This window comes from Vitis vinifera, chromosome 3 (genome assembly GCF_030704535.1).
Source record: "Vitis vinifera cultivar Pinot Noir 40024 chromosome 3, ASM3070453v1".
NCBI classification, from domain to species: domain Eukaryota; kingdom Viridiplantae; phylum Streptophyta; class Magnoliopsida; order Vitales; family Vitaceae; genus Vitis; species Vitis vinifera.
Genome location: NC_081807.1, coordinates 10,562,844 through 10,585,567, shown reverse-complemented (window position 1 = coordinate 10,585,567; position 22,724 = coordinate 10,562,844). Strand labels below are relative to the sequence as shown.

Sequence of the window (22,724 nt, the reverse complement as noted above, 5' to 3'; positions counted from 1 at the left end):
TTTTGTGGATCTTATAGAGGTGGATGTGCCTTCAGATGAGATGTCTTCAAAGGAGGATGATGACAATTGCGATATAAAGGGAGAAGATACCAAAAACGAAATTGCCACTAGATCATAGAGAGGCAACGAGAAATGAGCAAAGGTCGTTGCAGATCATCCCTCTCATACAACTAGAAAAAAGGTTGAGTCTTCAGATAACCTAAATGCCCAAATTAGCTCGATTGGTATGCTCTTAGAGGAGATGGCATTGGCAAATGATGGACGATTGAAATCTCTAGAATGATGAATTGATAGGTTCGAGGAGGAATTAAAATCGGGTATGGAGATTCTAAGGGGCTAGAATAAAGAGATGATGACATTTTTCAAAGCCCAATTCCCACCTCATGACCTAGCCTAGTACTAACCCATTCCTACATCTTGGACTGATTATATAGTTACCAAAGTTTGGTTTTTTTTTTTTTTTGGATAATTTGGGAATGTAATTAATATTATGTATTTATGACTTTGTCTTAGTTATTTGGTCACTGATGATAAGTCATTGACATATATAGGTGATATATTTATCTTAATATATATGGATGGTATATGGATGATATATTTACTTTTACAACATCATTAGATTGATGTATAGAGTAGTACTCCAAAATAAAATATTTAAGTTTAATTTTTTTTTGTTTTTTTTAATATTAGAAATAAAATTCAACACAAAATTCAAGAACTTTTAGACATTTATTTAAAGGGTAGTGATTTTTAAAATTGAAAAAAAAATTACTTTCTCAAGTTTTAAAAAATTTTTAAATGATTTTTAACAACATATGTTAAATCCATGCTTTAGGTAAATTTCTATATTTTATATTTTTTGTTTTTAAATATAAAAGCAAAAAGCAAAAAGTTGGTTTTTGAGCCAAAAACGGCTCAATCGGTTGAATTGGATGAGGAACCGGTCGACCGCTAGCTCAACCGGTCAAGGTCTGGGTCGACTCCCAGCTTAACCGATTGAGGTCCGGGTCGACCCCCAGCTCAACCGGTCGAGGGTGCAAAAAAACTTTCTCTTTCTTCCAAAACGGTTATTCAACCGGTTGAGGTCTGGTTGAGGTCTAGTTAAGGTCCGGTCGATGTCCGGTTGAGGTTTGATCGAGGTCCAACGGTCACCTGCCAAGCATTAAATGCTAACAGCTAGTCAACAGGTCGACCCCCAACTTGATCGGTCGAACCCCCAACGGCTAGTTTGGTTTTTTTCTTTTATAAAAAAGCTCAAATTTTCATTGTTTCAAGAGCTTAACCTTCCCAAACCTTTCTTGAATATATTTGAGCCTTGGAAGAGTGTTTTTTAGTGCATCGTTGTTCTAAAACTTGCATATCTTTAGTGCACCGTTCAATCCTAGTTTTCTTGTATCATTTGAGCTTAAAGTTTTTGTACTGGGATTTTGTGAGATCATTTATTTGTAAATCTTTGAGAGGAAGTTTCTCAAGTGTGGGGTATCTCTTGAGGGGTTGTTCAAGAGTGGGATATCTCTTGAGAAGTGTAAAGGGTGCTTGGAGCCAAAAGTCCAAGAGGGTGAATTGGAACCATAATCCAATTGTATTGCTTGAAGGCTTGGTTTGGAAGCCTTGAATTAGTGGAACCTCAAGCTTGGGATTAAAGCTAGAGGAGAGTGGATGTAGGCCGGGTTGCGTTGAACCACTATAAAATCTTGTGTTTGCATTCTCTCTTCCCTACTCTTTTAATTTATATGCAATTGTCTTTATATTGTTTATTATATACTTGCATATAATTATCTCTTACAATCACATAGTTTAAATTAGAAAAAAGAGACCATCACCCTATTCAGCCTCCCTCCCCTCTCTCTCTCTAGGGTGATTACCATAGGTTGGATTAGCCTATTTTTTCTAACAATTGGTATCAGAGCTAGGCTTCTTATTTAAGACTTAACCATCTAAGAAGTAATGACTAATCCATCAAGTTCATCTCACATTGAAAGTTTTTCAACCACCCGACCTTCACTTTTCACGGGAACCGATTATCCCTATTGGAAAACTAAAATGACTTGGTTTTTTCAATCTACTAATCTTGATTTATGGGATGTCATTGAAGATGGTCCCCACATTCCTTCAAAATTAGAAAATGGAGTGATGGTTCCAAAACCTAAGCATGAATGGGATGAACTTGATAGAAAGAAAGTCCAATTAAATGCCAAAGCCATTTTTATCTTACATTGTGCTATTGATAGAAATGAATTTAATCGTATTTGGCAATGTAAGTCGGCTAAAGAAATTTGGAGACTATTAGAAATCACTCATGAGGGAAACAACCAAGTTAAAGAGTCTAAATCAATATCCTTGTGCATGATTATGAATTATTTTCTATAAAGGATTTTGAATCTATTGTAGAGATGTTTTCTAGGTTCATGGTGATTGTAAATGAACTTGAAGCCTTGGGAAAGACCTACACCGAAGTAGAGAAAGTCATGAAGATCTTAAGGTCTCTACCAAAGAAATGGGAAACAAAAGTGATGGCTATTCAAGAAGCAAAGGATCTCACCAAACTCTCACTTGAAGAACTCATTGGGTCACTCATGACTTATAAGATAAATTTGAACAATCATCAAAGAGTTGAAGAAAATAACAAAAGTATAGCTTTCATGGCTTTAACAAATGATGATGAAGAGGAAGAAAGTGAAAGTGAAAGTGATGAAGAATCCATGGAAGAAGAATGCACAAATGAGGATGTCAACATGTGCTTTATGGCTTTGGAAGAACATCAAGATGAGGTAAACTCCAACTCTAACCATTTTGAATTTCAAGATGTACTCCAAGAATTATATTTTGATCTTGAAAAACTTGGTTTCAAAAATGTCTCTCTCAAGAAAAAGATTTCTTGTATTCAAAATGAGCTCAATGAGCATAATGAAAATTTTGAAAATATTGAGAAGGCAAAAATCTCTTTTGAAAAGGAAAATAAGGAGTTAAAAATTCTCAAATGGCCAAAAGACTTTTGATATGATTTTGGCAAATCAAAAATGCATTTTTGATAAAAAGAGGCTAGCCTACAAGCCTTTCAAAAATCAATTTTTTTTAAGAATTATTTTATAAAGGAAACCTCTAGTTTTTCACCTTTAACTATTTGCAATCTTTAGAGGAGGTTACATTAGTGATATTTGTCCCTTAAGAAAATCCCCTCACGTTCTTCAAAACTCTTAATTATTTTGGATTCCAAATGGAAGAAAGACTAACCCTCTAGGACCCAAAAAGATATGGGTACCATGCTAGAAGGAGGATATGCTTACCTTGAAAATAATGCATTGATGATATTGGTAATGGTATCCCTTCTAAAGCTTAATTTGAAATATCATTTTGCTAACACTTGGTATATTTTTTTGTTAATAATATAACATTTGGTATCACTTTGACAAAATTGGTGTATTTGTTAAACCAAGGTTTAGATTAAAAAGAAGACTTTTTTATACCTAAGTAAAATTAAATGATCATATGCTTGTATGTGCTAAAAGTGTTATTCAATGCATATTATATATTTTTTAAATTGCATATGTTCTCCCATATATTTTTTCCAAATCATGCTTTAAGTTAGGAATGCTCTAAGGATGAACAATCTTTTATTTGGAAACTATTCTCAAATGAAAAAAGGGGAGATTCATTTTCATGAGGAATTATATTTTTGATATCATGTGATTCCCCTTATATACTTTATTGAAACTTTTTGTTGATGACAAAAATGGGGAGAAGTAATGGTAGGTTGCTAACTTAGGAAGAAATGTCAATATTGTTTTAGCAATTCTATTCATATTGATGATATGTGCTTTATTGGTTATATTTGTATGCGTCATATTTAATAATAATGTCTTGCCAAATTGCTAAATTGCTCTTTATGCTATTTATGTTTGATTATATCATTTTGAGCATCCTTAATATACTCCTTGAAGTTTCTAAACTTGAATATTTTCTAAATTCAAAGGAGCATATATTGAGGGGGAGCTTTTTAGCAACCTTGGTTTTATCATCATAAAAAATGGGGAGATTGTGAAACCAAGGTTTGGTTAATCTTGATTTTGATGATAACAAAACAAGGTTTAAAACTAATGATTATATTTCAAGTGTGATTAGGCAAGACGATTTTCAAAGTGGCAATCACAAAGACAAATCAAGCCAAAGAGAAATCATGAAGAAGATGACCACCTCAAAGAGAAGTGTTTTTCAAGACCCAAGCTTCATAAAATCTCTTTGTAAGGTTGTTGGTGCACTAAGATTTTCATGCATTACATTATTTACTTATACACCAAAATCATCCAAGAGTTATTTTGTTTTAAATATTTTAAAAATTGGATGATTTCATGTTTTCAACTAAAACCTTGTGTTAAATGTTTTTCAAACTTGTTTTAAAAGGTTTTAAGTTGAAAAAGTTGGTTGTTGAGCCAAAAATGGCTCAACCGATTGAATTGGATGAGGAACCGGTCGACTGCTAGCTCAACCAGTCGAGGTCTAGGTCGACCCCCAGCTCAACCATTCGAGGTCCGGGTCGACCCCCAACTCAACCAATCGAGGTCCGGGTCGACCCCCAGCTCAACCGGTCAAGGGTGCAAAAAAACTTTATCTTTCTTTCAGAACGATTGTTCAACCGGTCAAGGTTGAACCTTAAACTGTTGAGGTCCGGTCGAGGTCCAACGGTCACCTGTCAAACATTAAATGCTAACGGCTAGTCAACCGGTTGACCCCCAGCTCGACTGGTTGAACCCCCAACGGCTAGTTTGGCTTTTTTCTTCTATAAAAAAGCTTCAATCTTCATTTTTTTCAAGAGTTTAACCTTCCCAAACCTTTCTTGAATATATTTGAGCCTTGGAATAGTGTTTTTTAGTGCACTTTCTTGTATCATTTGAGCTTAAAGTTTTTGTACTAGGATTTTGTGAGATCATTTATTTGTAAATCTTTGAGAGGAAGTTTCTCAAGTGTGGGGTATTACTTGAGGGGTTGTTCAAGAGTGGGATATCTCTTGAGAAGTGTAAAGGGTGCTTGGAGCCAAAAGTCCAAGAAGGTGAATTTGAACCATAATCCAATTGTTTTGCTTGAAGGCTTGGTTTGAAAGCCTTGAATTAGTAGAACCTCAAGCTTGGGATTGAAGCTAGAGGAGAGTGGATGTAGGTCGGGTTGCACCGAACCACTATAAAATCTTGTGTTTGCATTCTCTCTTCCCTACTCTTTTAATTTATATGCAATTATCTTTATATTGTTTATTATATACTTGCATATAATTGTCTTTTACAATCACATAATTTAAATTAGCAAAAAGAGACCATCACCTTATTCAGCCCCCCCTTCCTCTAAGATGATTACCATAGGTTAGATTAGCCTATTTTTTCTAACAATATTTAACTAGAACCTCAACAAAGGTGAATGAAATTAATCATAAAATATATAACAAGAATTGTATAAAAGGTTTTTCTTATTTCTCGTTGTTGTTAGATGGATGGTTTTCCTTGTATGTTAAGATTTAAAAAATTTATGATGTGAAAAAGTCAACCATATTGATATAGTATCATATTAAATTTTGAATTTGGAGGCTTTAATAGATGATAAATATGATTTAATAGGATTTAAAGTGAAAAGTCAACCATATTAATATAGGATCATATTAAATTTTGAATTTGGAGTCCTTAATATATGATAAATATGATTTAAATAAATAAAATAAAGGTAAAAAATGATTAGGATATAAAATAATGAGACTATGATATAAAAGAAAAAAAAATTAAAATATAAAATCAAAAATCAAAATATAAAATATAGAGGGTACAAAATAATGGAACCACAACAAGGTTTAAAAAATGAGGATATATTGTTGATATATCTTCAAATTTTTTGTTATGTGGATCTTGACAATTGTCCTATGGTTCCAACATGGGTCTTTCAGGTACAAAACCAACCTTTGCACCATTGGGCCAATATGTCTTTACTTAATAAGTAGACCTACATTTTATATATATATTGAAAACTAAAATATTAAAATAAAATTTTAATAAAGACATTAATTTAGTTATTTATTTTTAAATTTCATTTAATTTATTATTAAAAACACAAAAATCATGAATTAAATACAAATATAATAACTATATATATTAAGATAGATAAATTATCATTTTAGTATTAAAGTTATTATTAAAATCAAGAAATTATAATTTTAGTATTAAATATATTTTCAAATATCACCTATTAATATTATAAAATATCATAAATTATATATTCATATATCAATTTCTTCGTATCTCAATTATAATATATGTATTATTACTTCTTTTATTGTTTTTTTATAAATTTTTCAATATTTGACTAATTATTGTTTCATCGATATTTTTTTATATGACCCAATATATTTGTAAAATCAAAATACTTTAACAGAACAAAAAATTATAAAATCTAAATGCGAATGCTACAAAATAGTGAAACCATAACAAAAACCAATAAAATCTAAATGCCCCATGGAAAAGGTTCGGAATAAGTGTGATAATTTTCATTATGATATTTGGGATATGATAAATATATTTCTTTTTGCTTATTCAATTAGGAGGAAATGATTTTTCAGATAAATTATATATAAGATGGTATTGTACTTTTTCCTCCTTTGCTTTCTTCAAATGACTTCTAATGTCTTTACTAATAAAATTATCATTTTAATTTAAAACCAAATTCATAAAGAAAAAAACCCCTAAAAATAACTTCAACAACTAACATTTCAGGCCAAATTCACAAAGGCTAACTAATATTATCCAGGGCAATTTTAAATCAAATTCACGTAAGTCCTAAAATCTAATAGAGGAACCTCTTTTTGGTCAACACTTACAGGCTGTTGTCATTTCCAGACAGTAGTAAATGTACATGCCACTGACCCATGAGTCATCCCATCAACGTTTAAAGTCCCAATAAATTATTTGCTTGTTTGGAAGACTTAACACTTTCCAATAAAGCTGTTTAAAATTCACTCCCGTCAACTGTGAAAAAGTCTGTATGTCCATTAACGTGACTCTTTACTCTTGCATCTCCTTCACTCTTCCCGTTGAACAAGAGGAGATTCAAAGAAACCTTTCATCTCTCTTTTTTGTTGGAAGTTGCAAGACTCTGGATTATGAGGTAACCTTCAGACGATGCATCTTCTTATACACTTTCTTCCTTTCTTTTCTTTTTTTTCTTTTTTTTCTTGTGTTTGCTCCACTCTTAGTAAACCCAAATGAATTTCTCAAGGAAAAAGAAATTGGCCCTATCTTCTTCCAGTTAGTCATGATGCAGTAACAAAATTAAACGCCCAAAGAGAATCACTATCTGTGGATCCATTCTAGTTTCTCCTCTTCTGATTTTCTTGTTGCCATCTTTTCAACAGTATGGTAAATGGGACGGTGTAATGTGTGAGCAAGTGATGATTTCAACGAATAGTTCACCATATCTCAACTATTAACCTTCTGGTTTGCTTGTTTGTCCTAGTGTGTTTTCTTTTTCTTTTTTCCTGATTTTTTTGTCATATACAAAAACTAATCTAGGTGATTTGTTTATCGTATGTAATACTAATCCATTATATTTTGTTTCCATGGGATGAAGGCTCTATAAGTTGAGTTGGACTCTTTTATGATTGGCTTTAATGTTTCATGATTAGATTTATTCTTTGACTGTTGGCTGAGAGTGGGATCAAAACATTCCTCAAGCACTTTGGAAGCTCTCTTGAACACGAACTTCAGTAACATTAATGGCTCCTTCGTCTGGAGGTATGCTGTTGGCTTCAACATCTTTTGATGTTGTGATTTAATTTTTATGAATAATATACCTTCCTTTGGAGACTATCTTTGGATTATATATGTCAGGAAATCAATATTTTGATTTCTCATAGGTAGTTTTGAATATTGGACTCTATTACCAATATATCAAGTATGGCTCTCATGTTTTGAAGGGTGTAAAATAAATATACCTTATATATATATTCTTTTTTAGAAAATAAAGAATTTATTTTTGCAAAATGCCATGGTGCCAAAATCAATTATTGAATTTCAGAATTTGAAATTTGGACCATTGAATGTATATGAGGAGATTTAGAATATTGAATAAGGGTATAAATAAATGAGATAAGGTATAAGGGAATAAATAAATGAGACTCATGAAGATGTGTATATGATATTACCTATTTTGTGGGATTCGATGCCTACTGAAAAATGTTTTGTTTGGCATTCTAGATGGATCCATTTTTTATTTTTTTTTATATATAGCCATAATACCCAACTTCTACCATATTTGTTTACTTTAATTTTCAACCCCTTTTGATTTCTTAAAGTTCATTATGGATTTCTGTTGGGACTATATAAAATGTGTTGTTTTATTTTATTTTTTTCTATTAGCTTGCTCTTATGTTTAAAAAGTATTAGTCCAAATGACAATAATAATTATGAAATTAGAAATTATCCAAGTTGGTTATGCTTTAATTATTCACCCAAACAACTACCTTTATGATTTCACTTTAATATGAAAAATATTGTTGTGCTTAAGAAGTTAATATAACCATTTTAGGATGTTAAGGAGGAGATATTAGGAGCTGATTAATCATGAGATGGAAAATAGAAATTTTCTATAAATATTTACATTTTGAATTCTAAGTTTTTTTTACTTTGAATTTTAAACAACTACATTCATTTATAATTGAAAATGATAAGCAATGACATTTTTTCTCTAATCGTTTTTTTTTGTAGTATAGGTTATTTCTTATGGATGAAAATTGTTAATGGCATGAGCAAAGTCGGAAAAAGGCAGGGGTACTTGAAAGAGAGGTATGCAATTGACTATATTTTATACATTTGATTACAATTCAATCATGATTTAATTATCTTATAATTATTTTAAGACATAAAGTAAAGAAGATGAGCAATCCTTAAAACTTAGAATTGAATTGATGTTGAGCTTCTAATAATGAATATTAATATTATGGGCTCACACCTATTATACATTTTCAGACCAAAGAAATATATCAAATTATAATTTTTGGAGGCTTTTTTTTTTTTTTATACTAAAAGTCCAAGACCTAACACTAGCATTAAGCTTTAATGCTATATATTAAAACTTTAACCCCATTAAAACTTTGACCCCACCCACTTATTTGTTGAGATCCAAAATGTTGTGTTTTCTCAAATTTTGGCCCTTGAAAGTAATGTCAAGCACAATTATAGGTTATTGTTAGTGGTAGCAAGTTGTTATGACATGGTTAAAAATTTTGGTCATTATAAGCTATTATTTAGTTATTTAGTTTTGAAGACATGGTTTTGGAGCTAAAGTTTTGACAATTGATTAACCTCTAATAGGGGGAGATAAGAGAGATCTAGTTTTTACTTAAGAAGTATTTAGGAAAATTCTATGGTACCACTTCGATACCATACCGAAAAAATAGTCTTGGCCATTGAAATAATTTTCCTCTCTCTATATAAATAATTATTAATTATCCATGTGTATTTTGATTAAATATCTACCATGGATTGAAATTTCAATTTTTATCAAAGATATTTTATGAATTAAAATCAATTTGATAAGATAAATTATTAATAATTTTAATTATTTCAATAAATTAATGTTAATAGAAAAAGTTGTTATCACATGTTTTTTTAAAAAATTTAGAAATTAAATCTCAAATAAAATATTTTATATAAATTAATTTAAATTTTCATTTAAAATGTAATAAAATTCTAGATTTTTAAATGTTTGAATGATAAAAATTTTAGTATTAGAAAAATTAGAAATGCTTTTTAAAACCACTGTCAAACATATACTTAATTATATTTTACTTCTTTATATATGCAAGGTAATGGAAATAGGATAATATCCAATAATGAAGTTTATTGGTAGATAATATGCAATAGTGGAAATTAGATATTAGAATAAAATAAATAAATAAATTATGAGATATATATGATACTGTAGCATTGCAATCTGTAGAAGTAAAAAATAATAAATAAATAAATTATGAGATATATATGATATTGCAACACTATAATCTTATAGAAGTAAAAAATGATAAATAATAAATAAAATAACAAATAAATAATAATAATAATAATAATGCAACACTCAAACCTAAAGACTCACCTTGTTGCAAATAATGAAATGTAGATAATATCCAATAGTGGAAATTAAATATTAGAATAAAATAAATAAATAAATTATGGGATATATATGATAATGCAACATTGTAATCCTGTAGAAGTAAAAAATAATAAATAAAATAAAAATAATAATGAAACACGAATTCGAACCTAAGTCTATCATTTTAAAAGAGTCCCTTATTATCACTAATGTACCAACACTTGATGATATAAAATACAATTTATTAGTGTTATATTGTTTATTTCAAATTATGAATGTTGACTTGTGTATAAAATAATAATAAAAATTTGAGGGACAATAAAAGACATTTTTTTAATAATTATCTTTCTAATTAAATTTTGATTTGTTCAAATATTTAATTAAAGTATGAGTATGTGTTACTCATTGAAATTAAATTAAATTCTTTTGGTCAGTGCAAAATGGTACAAATGAAGAGAACTAGGAGAGTACTAATGGGTAGAAGACCTTGATTGTGTTTGGATACGCTTATGAATTACAAGAGGGACCCTAGCCATTCTATAAACGAACATGTGATTCATGTGGTTAATATGATCAAGTGTTTGGAAGTGGAATATATTTTTTTGTCAAGCCATGAAAAGAGAATTTTACAAATGTCATTAACGGAATCTGAGGATAAAGTTTTAGAAAATATGTGGGAATTTGTTCAAGAAGGGTCTCATGGTTTGACAAATAGGTTTTTTGATGACGTAGTAGCTCTTTTCAAGGAACATTGACAAATATACATCGTGAAGAATATGCCATTAGACGAACAACGGTGCATTCTATTTCTCCTAACTCGCGAAATGTAAGTTTTTCAAATTCTATTAGGCATAAAAATCTTAGAGGGTTATGGTTATTAAAAACAACTTCTAGAGTTATAGAAGACATTGTGTATAATCCTAGCATTGCTCCTTTTAGTTTCAAGGGAGAAGATTAGTTTTTTTTTCTTTCTATATATTACATTTTCTTTTATGTTTTGTACATAAAATATAAATAATTTGATATGCAAGACATGACATGTATATTTATCTTGTTGATGTGGCTTAGAAGAAAAAGAATTTTTTAGCTCGCATTACATTGTTAAGTTGTATGCAAGATGATCTCATGATTATGAGGTATACCAAATTGCTCATGAGATGTGGGAAGCTTTAAAAGAAAAGGATGGTGAACTTTTAGCTACGAAGCTGAGAGCACTTGTAACGAAATTTGGAAATTACAAAATGCGATTGAACCATACAATGAAACATCTTAGGGAAATGAAAAGAATGATAAAGAGAGCTTAAGACATTCGGACATGTCCTCACTAATGACCAACAGGTTGAGGCAGTCCATTATAGGCATCTCTTTTTAAGGGATAGAAGTCCATGCTAACTTGTGAACTGAACCTTATAGGTTGACAAGATGTGTAAGAATGGAGTGTTGGCTATAAAAAAGGATTAGATCATCACTTCTCATTTTATATAGGGAAAGTTGTGTTTCGCAAGCCCCATTTCCCAATAATATTGTTTTCAAAACCCAAGTTTGCATAACCTAAGATATGTTCACTATTTCAAGAAAAATTTTCCTTTTCATGCACTATATATTGTTTATAATTGCATTTTCGAAAATACCCCTCCATGCATCCCTGTTAGCAACCATCACCCGTCTCCATGTCACTGGAAGTTGTGCTTTTAATAAACACGAAAATCTAAAACTTAAAAGTTATCAAATTTGCAAAACCCACAGAACACCTGACTCGATAAACTTTGAAATTTGGGGAAACTCTCTGTCACTTCCTCTTATTTTGCCTTAACTCGATTTGCATTTTCATGGCTTGTTTGCTCTGCATTTTCATAACCCTCTGTCACTTCCTCTCATTTCGTCTCATTTTGGCCTAACCCTAATGTCTCTTTTCATGAGTTGACTAGTCTTGTAATGTACTATTAAAACTATTGCCCTTTAGGCTTAAATAAGAAATTACGACATATTTGTAATATATTTTCCTTATTTCATGTTGTAGGTTAAGTTACCAAAATCCCGTTACTTGGGAAAAAATTCCAATCAATCATAGATACACTCCTTATGGATAAGAAAAATGTCATCATTGATATGGGATTCGGGGAATTGCTACAGCTTGGTTGCAAAGAGTTGTGTTATGAGCTAATAATGTGGATAGTCCCTAATTACGACATTGCCTACCACCGCTTATGTATGCAAACAAAAGTTGTTGTCCCAGTCACGCCCAAGATGTTAGGGAGATGCTCGGCATCCCGGACAATGATGTGACATTCTCATTTACAATAGGCTCGACACACCCAATTGCACATACGACATTAAAATATTGGAAGATAATTTGCATGATCTACTAGTTGGCAAAGAATTCATGAAGTCCTTTCTCATTTTCGCCTGTGCCACTATCCTTACCCCTAACTCAAAATAAGAAGGTATGCATGACTTGTGGGACACGATTTGGGATAATGATGTGGGGGTGCACAAAAATTGGAACAAGTTTGTTCTTCAATATGTGGAGGATGGGATAAGGGATTATCGTAATAGTTACCCGACATACATTAGAGGTTGTGTGTTGTTTCTTCAGGTATTGCGTTCTCACCTTCTCCACATTAACGTCATGCATCTATCAAATGAATTTATTCTATTGTTGATATTTTAATGTCTTCTCTAACCCACTTATATTTGCTTCCCACTGTACAGATTTTCTATATGACCAAGTTCTACATGACGTCTTTTCAAGTTGAAGTGTGCAATCCACTAAAGGGGTGCAAATGGATGTTCAAAAAGGTTGTGGCAGCAAACAAGTTACATCTACCCTCAGGCAGAGATTTAAACACACAGTGAAAAGGCTTGTCAAGCCAGCCATCATTTTCAAATCCCCCTTCGTCTCTCAATGTGTTAGACTATTTCCTAAAATCAGCCATCAAGAAAGGTTGGTTACTGATTATGCATTGGCGAAAGATGGTGAGCCAAAGTACTTCACATGAATTCATCATCTATTGTTAATGCGAGCATTATTGTTAAAGTTTATGGCTATTGACTAAACGCATTTTTTACATTGCAGTGAGATCTTGTGCGATATGCATGACACATATAATCGTGGAGGTCAGCACAACCAATACTTTAGAAATTGGTTTTTTTGAAGTTTTTCTAAACCAACCCATGATTTTGGTGTGTGTTGTGCAGGACAAGATGCATCTATATCGATTGAGGTTGGTTGTTACCTTGGTTACGAATACGGCAAACAATGCTAGAGAGAAGGTCATGAAGGCATGTTGAATGTGATGTATGGGGGTTGTGCCACTTTAGTTAGTTGCAATTTATGAAATACTACAAGTCGCCTATAAAAGACAATGTCAAAGAGAAGGGAAAGACGTGTTTGTAAATGATCATGGTTTGCTTTATTTGTTTGTTAATAGTGTTTGCCACTGTGCACCAATTTATGCTAACAGAATAATGCACGTTGGGACAACAGTGGAAACATTTGTCAGGGATTATCTGGTGGGATTTGTTGAACTTCCAATCATCCCTTTGTCTTTTATTCCATGATGCTCCATTAACTTTATTAGTCATGCTTATTGTCTTCTGTTTTACAGGAAAGGTTGAGCAGAGCTACAAATTGGCTGATGTTAAGTGCATCAGCAAGGCCAAGTGTGATTAATAGGGGAGGTCATTGATGGCACCTTACTTGCCTGAGAGTGGGGCTGGTGGTGGCGGCAGTCCATAATCAGAAGGTGGGGCCCTCTATGCTATTGTGATGCTTAAATCAGTTTTAGGTTGCACTATTATTATCTACTATATTTTGTTTGTTTTAGATAAAACTACTTCTTAGCTTCATGTCACCTTCTTTTCCCTTCTTTCTATTCTCATGATTATTATTATTATTATTATTATTTTTCTTAATTGCAAACGACAATTGGAAAACATAATTGTTGACAACCATGAAGACACCATGACGAAGACAGGAGCAATGTTACTTTGGAATCGTGGCTGCTGGAAAAAGGGATGTGATCATAAGACATTCTCATCATCACTCAGACTTTATAATATAATTGTTCATATTTTGATTTTTGTTTGTAAATTTAGGCATGCCCAATACTAGAGCTCTCTAAAAACTATATAGATACATCATAATTGGTTTTTTTGGTTTACCATTTTTACTTTGGGAAACCATTGCATACTTCCGATATATTTGGGTTGTGCCCCCTCTTCTGTTAGGTGCTTTTAGATTAATTTATCAGTGACTAAAAAAATACATTGGTATATGAAATTTTGGTTGAGCTAAAGAGGTTACTCCATGACCTCTTTGCAGGTGCGCGGTTCTATGAGAGCCATGCAATATGAGAAACTATTGCCTTGGTTGAAGAACTTGCTTTCTATTCTGCATACTATTTGGCCAAGGTAATTCTGCTATATGAGAGGTGAAGCTAGAATTTTTAAGTTTGTTTCAGAAGCCATCTTTGTCATGTATGTTTAGGAATTCTGTTCGGTATGATATATTTTTCTTTCAACTTCATTCATACTGGACCTATGTTTCTCCCAATGCATTACATGCAGGCTTATTCTTCATTTTGCTTGTTGGTAGGAGGTTAACACCCTTTCTAATAATAGCTGATTATGCTATTACATAATTCATTGCAGTACGATGTGTTTGATATTGGCTTTATAACTACGGACGACTTCACAAATGTAGACATATTGGAAGCAACTTACCCAGCTGTTGCAAAGAGGTTATATAATGATTGGATTAATGGTCCTCTAGTTCCCATAGTTACTAGTTTGCTAGGAAAGGTTCCTGCTATGAAGTTTAATGGTTTCAATTCCCAGTAACTGGAATTTTTGCGCACGAGTTGTAGGAATATGATTTATATTCTTCTATTTGCAGGGTTGGAGATCTGGTGCAGTTACTACTTTGGGTAGGGGTGGGAGTGATTTGACAGCCACATCCATTGGTAGAGCCTTAGGCTTGCAAGAGATTCAGGTACGATCAACCCCCTAGCGCATGGAAACTGAAAGTCCTGTGGCCATTTGCAGTCCTTTTTGTATGTGGACCATGTTTTTTCGGAATTGATTCACAATGTTCTCTAGTTATAATTGATAAGGATGAGGCCGATTTTAGATGTAAATACTTAATATATTTTTATGGAGCAAGGGTGCTTCCCGCGTTCACCATATTGACTTGCGATCCAAGTATTTATCCATGTGCATTGCCTGTACTATATTGTAATTATATTAGAACTTGAAGGTTCTTTTTTTTTTTTTTTTTGAACTATGCCACCAACTGGTTAATTATCATTGGAAGTCATCATTACTTGTTCTGATGATGACCTTTGTTGGGCAGGCCAGAGTATTGTGTTCATATTTGGTGTTCTTACATGTTAATAGCCGGCTCTTCGATCATATAGTGTTCTGATTTACTTCCCTTTAATGTATTCTAGACTTTTTATCCACTCTTACTAAGCACAGAGAGATGACTCTCTATCCATTCTTCATCTTCTATGGACTTCTTGTAAACCTGCTTAAACAATATGGTTATGCTAACGCACACAGGAAATGGCGATTGGTCTATTCCAGAAGGAGATAGCCTGAAAGGAAACAACCCTTCTGAGGCAACAAATCCAATGACACTGCCTCCCAGAAGTACCATCAAATAATTGTGGATTGGAGAGAGTTCAGAGCAGCTCTCTTTGTTCGGGAACAGGTGATGTTTTGTATGGCTTGTACAACTTTAATTTTCCTAAATAAAGGTATAACCATTGTGTAATTGTCTCAATATTTCAATACCACCAATATGTATAAGTGCCTATGGCTTAGAAACCTTCAGTTTCCTAAACAAAATAAGATCAAGGTATAACCATTATAGTATTATAAGTCAATATATAAATATCTAGTATCTACTAGCGACGTTACATGCATGGGTAGTAGAGTAAGGCGAACAACATAAATTAGCACACACACATATGAAAGTTCAGACTTTCCTAACCTGGCAAAATTGAAGTTTAGTGCAGAGTTTTAAGGTGTGGATAATAAGATTATGAGCTTTATAGAAATGTTGGTGTATCTATTAAGTACTGGCTCCTATATGTCATGAACCTATCAAGCATATGATCATATCTTCCCCCATCAAGCATATGACCATATGGATTCTATTACAACTAAATCACCCCATATCAAGCATGGTCACATTCATTATATCATGTCTATATCCTACCCACATCAAGCATGAAAATTTTCATGCTTATGTCCCTCTTTGGTTTCTGGTTGATTGCTAATGCAAAATGAGCCAGATTGTGACGCTACACCAATTTAGCACCAGCTTGAATATGAGTCTACACCAGTTTAGCTCCAACATGCTGGTGAATCTCTACCTGCTTATGCCACATATGAACATCCCTGCCTTGGGGACATTACAGAACTATTCTGCATGCTGTCATGTAGGATAATGGTACGAACCTGGTATGCACTTATCAGTGGAGAGCATAGCATTTAATTTCATCTTTGAGGATTGAGAGATTTTGTAGTATTAGTCATGATGGTACTGATCTTCTCTTGAAATTCATGCTCTATAAATGGGAAAACTTACACTTAAAAATTTTGTCAGGCAGAAAAGGCATATCGTGAGGCTTACAGCGAAGGTGGAACACCCCAAGAGCGTAGTGCTTCCTGTAGGCCTGAAATGGGCCCATCCTATTCGAGGACCCGAGACTGGCTATGTCCTTATAGCCACAATGAAGCTTGATGGGGTACGCTCCTTTGAAAGAACCGTTGTTCTCCTTCTCAGATCTGGAACCAGACACCCACAGGAGGGGCCATTTGGAGTTGTCATTAACCGGGCTCTTCACAAAACGATCAAACACATGAAGCCCATTAATCTGGAGCTGGCAACCACTTTTGCTGAATGTTCCTTGCATTTTGGTGGTCCTCTAGAGGCAAGCATGTTTTTACTTAAAACAGGGGTTTTGACTTGCGATCCAAGTATTTATCCACGTGCATTGCATGTACGATATTGTAATTATATTAGGACTTTAAGGTTATTTTCTCTTTTTATGAGGTGTACGATTGATTATTTAGCTGATATTTAAGATTCAGAAGTGAACTCTTGATGTGGTGATAACTAGGTTTGTTGCCAGTCATTAAAGACGCTTGGTTAGGTTACCCTACACAGTTTTGATTTATGTATGTACTAAAAATGCTGAATTCCTCTGCAGAGCCAATTTGGGTCGTCCTCCCAATGCTCTGCCTGATGGCGAAAAAGCCTCTATATCATCACATTTCTGCTGGAGCTCACGCAAGCAATGATTCATATGAAGCATTGCAAATATAAATAATTGAAAACTCCGACCAGGGTGATTTAATGGATTTAATATCTTAGTTCACTCATGAAAGTCTAATTTAATTTTAGTAAGACAGTGCATAGGGATGCATAGTGTAATTTAAGATGTGTGAGTTTGTGGAAGAATTAGATGTTAAAATAAACACCCTTAATGTGATTCTTACATTTGTATCCACTTAAGGCTCAAAAATTGGAACTGTTCTATCATTTCTCTAACACATACAACTAACGTATTCTAATTACATTTGTACACATATATAATACATACAAAATTGACTTATCTTAGGCTAAAAGAGAAAAACGAAATACAACTAACCTATTGTGATTACATCTGATTTTTAGGAATACAGAATAATTCTAGATAGCTATGCAATCTATTAAAGGAAAAATTAGTTAAACCACTATTCTATCAAATATTACTATTGCAGATAAACTGATTTGGTTTGTTTACTGAATTAAATTTTCAGGTCAAGGTTAAGAACTGGGTTGATGGCAAGGAACATGAAAGTTTAGTTGGGTTAACTGCAAGATTTGGTGCTTTTTGCCTACTGAAGCTCGTGATCATCTCAGACAACCTGCTGTATTTTCAAATCCCCTGAACTGCTGTTCTGAATCTTCTTCAGAGGTTTTGTTTTGGCTATTCCTGATCGATTTTTCCCATCTACTATGTGGTTGTTGAAAATTACTTGGAAGTGTTAAGAATATTATATGTATATTTTCTTAGGAGCTTCGAATTCTATTTGATGTGGATAGAAAACCGTTGGAGTTAATCGTCTTCAAAGAAAATTACACAATATGCCTTTTGAACTTTATAAGAACTTCAGGAAAAGCTTGAAATTTGAATAGATATTTTAGGAAATGATGGATAAAGCATCATATTAAAACCGAGTGCCAACAAATGATTCTTTTTTCAGCTTTGGGCCTCTATTGCTTTGTCAACACGTGGGGATTGTTCCTTAATGGCTAAGGCAAAAGTTGCAGAGTCAGAAGAACTTGAAACATACCTGGAAGAACCTTGGCTCTAATCACCCCTTTCCCGCTCTCGTGTGCTTTTTCACCCGAGCAATTCAGAATCCCCCTACTCTTTTTCCTTTTCTCACATATATATATCATCCCTTAAGACCTAAATTTGTTTCCAAAAAGAAAATTCTCCTATTTCCTTTCTTCTTCTCTTCTTTTTCCTTTTTTAAATCTTCCAATTCAAAAGCAATCTTCCCAATTTCAAATTCCCCTCCAAAACCTTCCAAGGAGAGTCCCACCTTTCTTAAACTCCAATGGTAAGTTTCCTTGTAAAAGCATGAAATTTTTTAAAGTAAATAATTGAATGAATAACTAAATAAGTAAACAAATTTTAAAAAATAAATTAAACAATTAATAAATAAATAAATTAAAGAAAATAATATAAAGAGGAAGATAACAAATAAATAAATAAAACGAGTGATTGATAATCATAAAACCAAAACTAAAAATAAAAATAAACAAGTAAACAAAAACTGAGCCCCTCGAGCCATGCAAACACGCAAGTCATATAAGTCACGCTAAAAAAAGTCTTAATAGGCCCAGTGTGCCTAAATGGGCCTAAGATGAGACTAAGTGGGCCTAACTAAATGGGTCAAGGGTGTCTAAGTGGGCCTAAGGTGCCTAAGTGGACCTAAGTAGACTACCCTAAAAGCTATCTTAAAAATGAATGAAAAGCTTAAGTCTAAAATAGGGCTGCCAAAGGTAGCAATAAGAGGTCAGATAATCCCTCAGCTAAAATCTCCAGGGTGACTCAGAAAAAGGTAAGTCGTACGAGTAATAATGGGCCACCAAGGAGTTATTATGGGGCACCGAAAACGAATTTAAAGACATGTGCTAAAGGGACAAAATTGAGGGTTTACAAATACATACAAAATTGACTTCTCCTAGGCTAAAAGAGAAAAACGAAATACAATTAACCTATTGTGATTACATCTAATTTTTAGGAATACAGAATAGTTCTAGATAGCTATGCAATCTATTAAAGGAAAAATTAGTTAAACCACTATTCTATCAAATATTAATATTGCAAATATTACTAAAGCATCGTATTAAAACCAAGTGCCAACAAATGATCCTTTTTTCAGCTTTGGGCCTCTATTGCTTTGTCAACACGTGGGGATTGTTCTTTAATGGCTAAGGCAAAAGTTGCAGAGTCAGGAGATGCTGCAGCCTTGTTGGTGATAAATGACAAAGAAGGTTGCACTTGTCAATGCACATATTTTATTTGTATTTCAGAATTCAATGTTTTGGCCATGATAGTATCTGTCATTCTATTTTTGCTAATTCTATATCTGATGCCTCTTATTTGTTTTCCCCTTGGTTTGAAGATATTTACAAGATGGTTTGTTCTGAAAATGTTACTATTGTAAACATTACAATTCCTGTCGTGCTGATTCCAAAGTTGGGAGGAGTTACACTCAACAAATGTATAGCAGATGGAAAGAAAGGTGAATCCCTGAGGTTTATAGTTTTATCTTCAGCTTTTACTTCATGATTATCAAATGTGTTAGTTTCTGTGCTTTACCTCAACTGTTGGAACCTTCAAAAGATATTGGATGGTGAATTGATGATAATGAATTTTATAAGTTGAGTAAACAATTTTTTTATCAGTAAAAAAAATCATATGCTCACCTTCAATCACAAAATAGTCTAAGTAAGAAATAACCATGCATGGTCTTTCATTTGAACAGTTAAGAAAAAATACATGTTCCGAGTAAAAATAGCTATACTTGTTTACATTCTGAAAATTTATGCGTATCCTCTTTCCTTTCTCAGTGTCAAGATTGGTTACAATGAAGGATTTTTGAAGAGTTGAAGGTATCCTATACTTGTTTACATTCTGAAAATTTATGCGTATCCTCTTTCCTTTTATTTTTGCAACAAGTTATTCTCAAATTCCCCTAGTCTTGGTGCCCGTTAGGCAGCTGTGCCAATAAAGTTTTCAAAAGTGAGACAAAGACCAATTCATTCAAAGAAGCTGTTTGGGAATTTGAAAGTGAGCTTGGATATGACATGATCATTGACAGGAATTGTAGGCATATTCTGTGTTTACTCAGAATTGGTGCATTTTGGTAACGAAAATAAGTTAGCCTTTCATTCTGGTTGGTTTCTTTTTAAAAAAAGCCAAAACAAAGATGGGAAAAAGACTGAAACGTTTTGATGGGAAACTTGGCTAGTTTAGTGAGGGCCACCATTCAGTATGAAAAGCACGTGCACTCGGTGTATATCTAATTGCTTGCAAAATTTAACCAGTATGGTATGTGGATGTCCTAGTTCACCAAATTTTAGACTCTCTTTATAATATTGGTTCTTATCTAGTTAGTTAAGAACTTTCATGTCAGTGTCCCATGGAAGTCATCACTCCGGTCAATTCAGCAATAATACAAGGCAATTTTTATTTCCAGGTCTGAAATCTTGTGCGGATTCATGCTCAAACAATATTGGTGGTGGTACCACTAAATAGTGAACTTTGAAAAGCGAGAAAGGCCTAGACATGTTCATCTTAAGCCAAGTGACCTTCAATAACTAAGATGATTGCTTTGAAGGGAAGAAAAGGAAAAAAGAAAATTAAAAACATAAGCTGGCCTTGAATTGACACACACTACCCTCAGCCTCCATGAGGCAGCCAGTAAAGGAATATTTGGATCATCATGTATGTCAATAATATATAATAGAAGGCCGAGAGGGATATATATATATATATATAGATATACACAGATAAAATCTTTTAGCTGATTTCTTTCTCAATGTCCCCACCCTTTCCAGCAAGGCTGGTATGCACCATAGAATTTGGAAGGAGATAAAATTTTGCAGTATGCAGCAAATGTGGACCATCTACCATTATTGTGATGATCCAAGTTCTCTACTACTCTCTGTCACCCAATAATTTATAACTATAATTTTCTCCCAGTTGCAAGATTGTGTGATGTTTTTGGGACATGGATCCAAGAGCACCAATTTATGAGTGCATTCGCCTTTAACCTTTCCCACTTGAGCATAAATATTCCCAGATTCAACATTTTAACTCTGAGAAATGATGCCCCCAGGAAAAACCCAGCTTTGATGATTACATCTTCTCCATCATATTATATTCAATATCATATGCGATTTGTCATTCACTGGATTTACTAAAATATGTTTTATTGTGTCTTCTGATTTCTAATAAACTTCTTTTTCAAATACAGAACAATTTTCTAATATATTGGTAATAGTTGAGAAAAAAATATATAGAAAAAAGTGATAGAATGAATTATTAAACCTAGTATGCTCTTTTACCTAAAAAATATTTATTGTATGAATTTTGCTTTGAATGAGCCTTGCAAATGGAAAATGCCATCATTCTACATGAACCATTTCTCAATTTCCTATATACATTTACTATTTAAAGTCAGAAAAGGGTACGCTTAGAAACTAGATCTACAATTGCCATGAACCATTTCTCAACTGCTCTAACTAGATTTAATGGAAATCGGGAAATTCATGCAACATCTAGCATTACATGTTAGCTTAAGTATAAATTTCAAATATGCTAAAATTTAATTTGGAAAGTGCAAAAATTTAATTTCCATACATATAGTTGTTAGCTTTACATTTAAAATAAAATAGATTTGAAAGCATATGATGTGTCTTAAAGGTGAAATTTAACTTGTTTGTTATGACCTTTAATGAACAAATTGTGTTATGCGCAAAACCGTTGAGGGAGCATTTTTAGTTTACCAAAGCTAATAATAATAATCACAGAGGTCATTGTTTGGGAGTTTAGATAAATACAGTACTACACATTGATATTCATAACACATTTCTAGCACCTATGTTAAGCTAGATATTACAATATGCAAAACACATGCTACAAAGAAGCCAACAAAGAAAGTGATTACATATGGATATGAAATAATTTGGAAGGAATGCTGATGATCATTTGGAAGTTCAAACTTTGGTTTGCTAGTTGCGGAACTTTCATCACTTCTCTTCCATCTTGATGCATAGAACACCTAAGCTCGGACAGCTTCCTCTCTAGAAGTATATGATTTGTAAACACTACACAGTATATTTGATTGTTCGTCATCTAATGAATCGTACACTCCATGTCTACAACCGACAAACACTACACACTATATTTGATTGTTCGTCATCTAATGACATAATTGCTGTTGGTTAATATTTGACAATGAAACAAGGAATTAAAAATGAAAATCATAGTATAGAACGTACGTAATTCACATATGTGTCCCACATTCGAGGA

The 22,724-nt window shown here is 32.9% G+C and overlaps 2 long non-coding RNA genes across 7 annotated transcripts; both read left to right on the top strand.

Moving 5' to 3' along the window:
• The first annotated feature begins 6,984 nt into the window (after nt 1-6,984).
• On the top strand, nt 6,985-17,242 carry LOC104878858 (uncharacterized). Of its 6 annotated transcripts, none has more exons than XR_009465407.1 (10): nt 6,985-7,137; nt 7,655-7,763; nt 8,741-8,813; nt 12,829-13,060; nt 13,193-13,233; nt 13,315-14,529; nt 14,770-14,858; nt 15,014-15,109; nt 15,679-15,829; nt 16,730-17,242. It is a non-coding gene; the product is annotated as an uncharacterized LOC104878858 (long non-coding RNA). The 6 variants fall into 6 exon arrangements; XR_009465408.1 differs by having other exon boundaries at nt 12,829-13,233; nt 13,315-13,862; nt 14,441-14,529; XR_009465404.1 differs by having other exon boundaries at nt 12,829-13,233.
• A 2,308-nt stretch (nt 17,243-19,550) lies between these two features.
• Nucleotides 19,551-20,709, top strand: LOC104878859 (uncharacterized). Its single transcript, XR_785485.3, has 3 exons — nt 19,551-19,678; nt 19,810-19,929; nt 20,258-20,709. It is a non-coding gene; the product is annotated as an uncharacterized LOC104878859 (long non-coding RNA).
• The last annotated feature ends 2,015 nt before the right edge of the window (nt 20,710-22,724 follow it).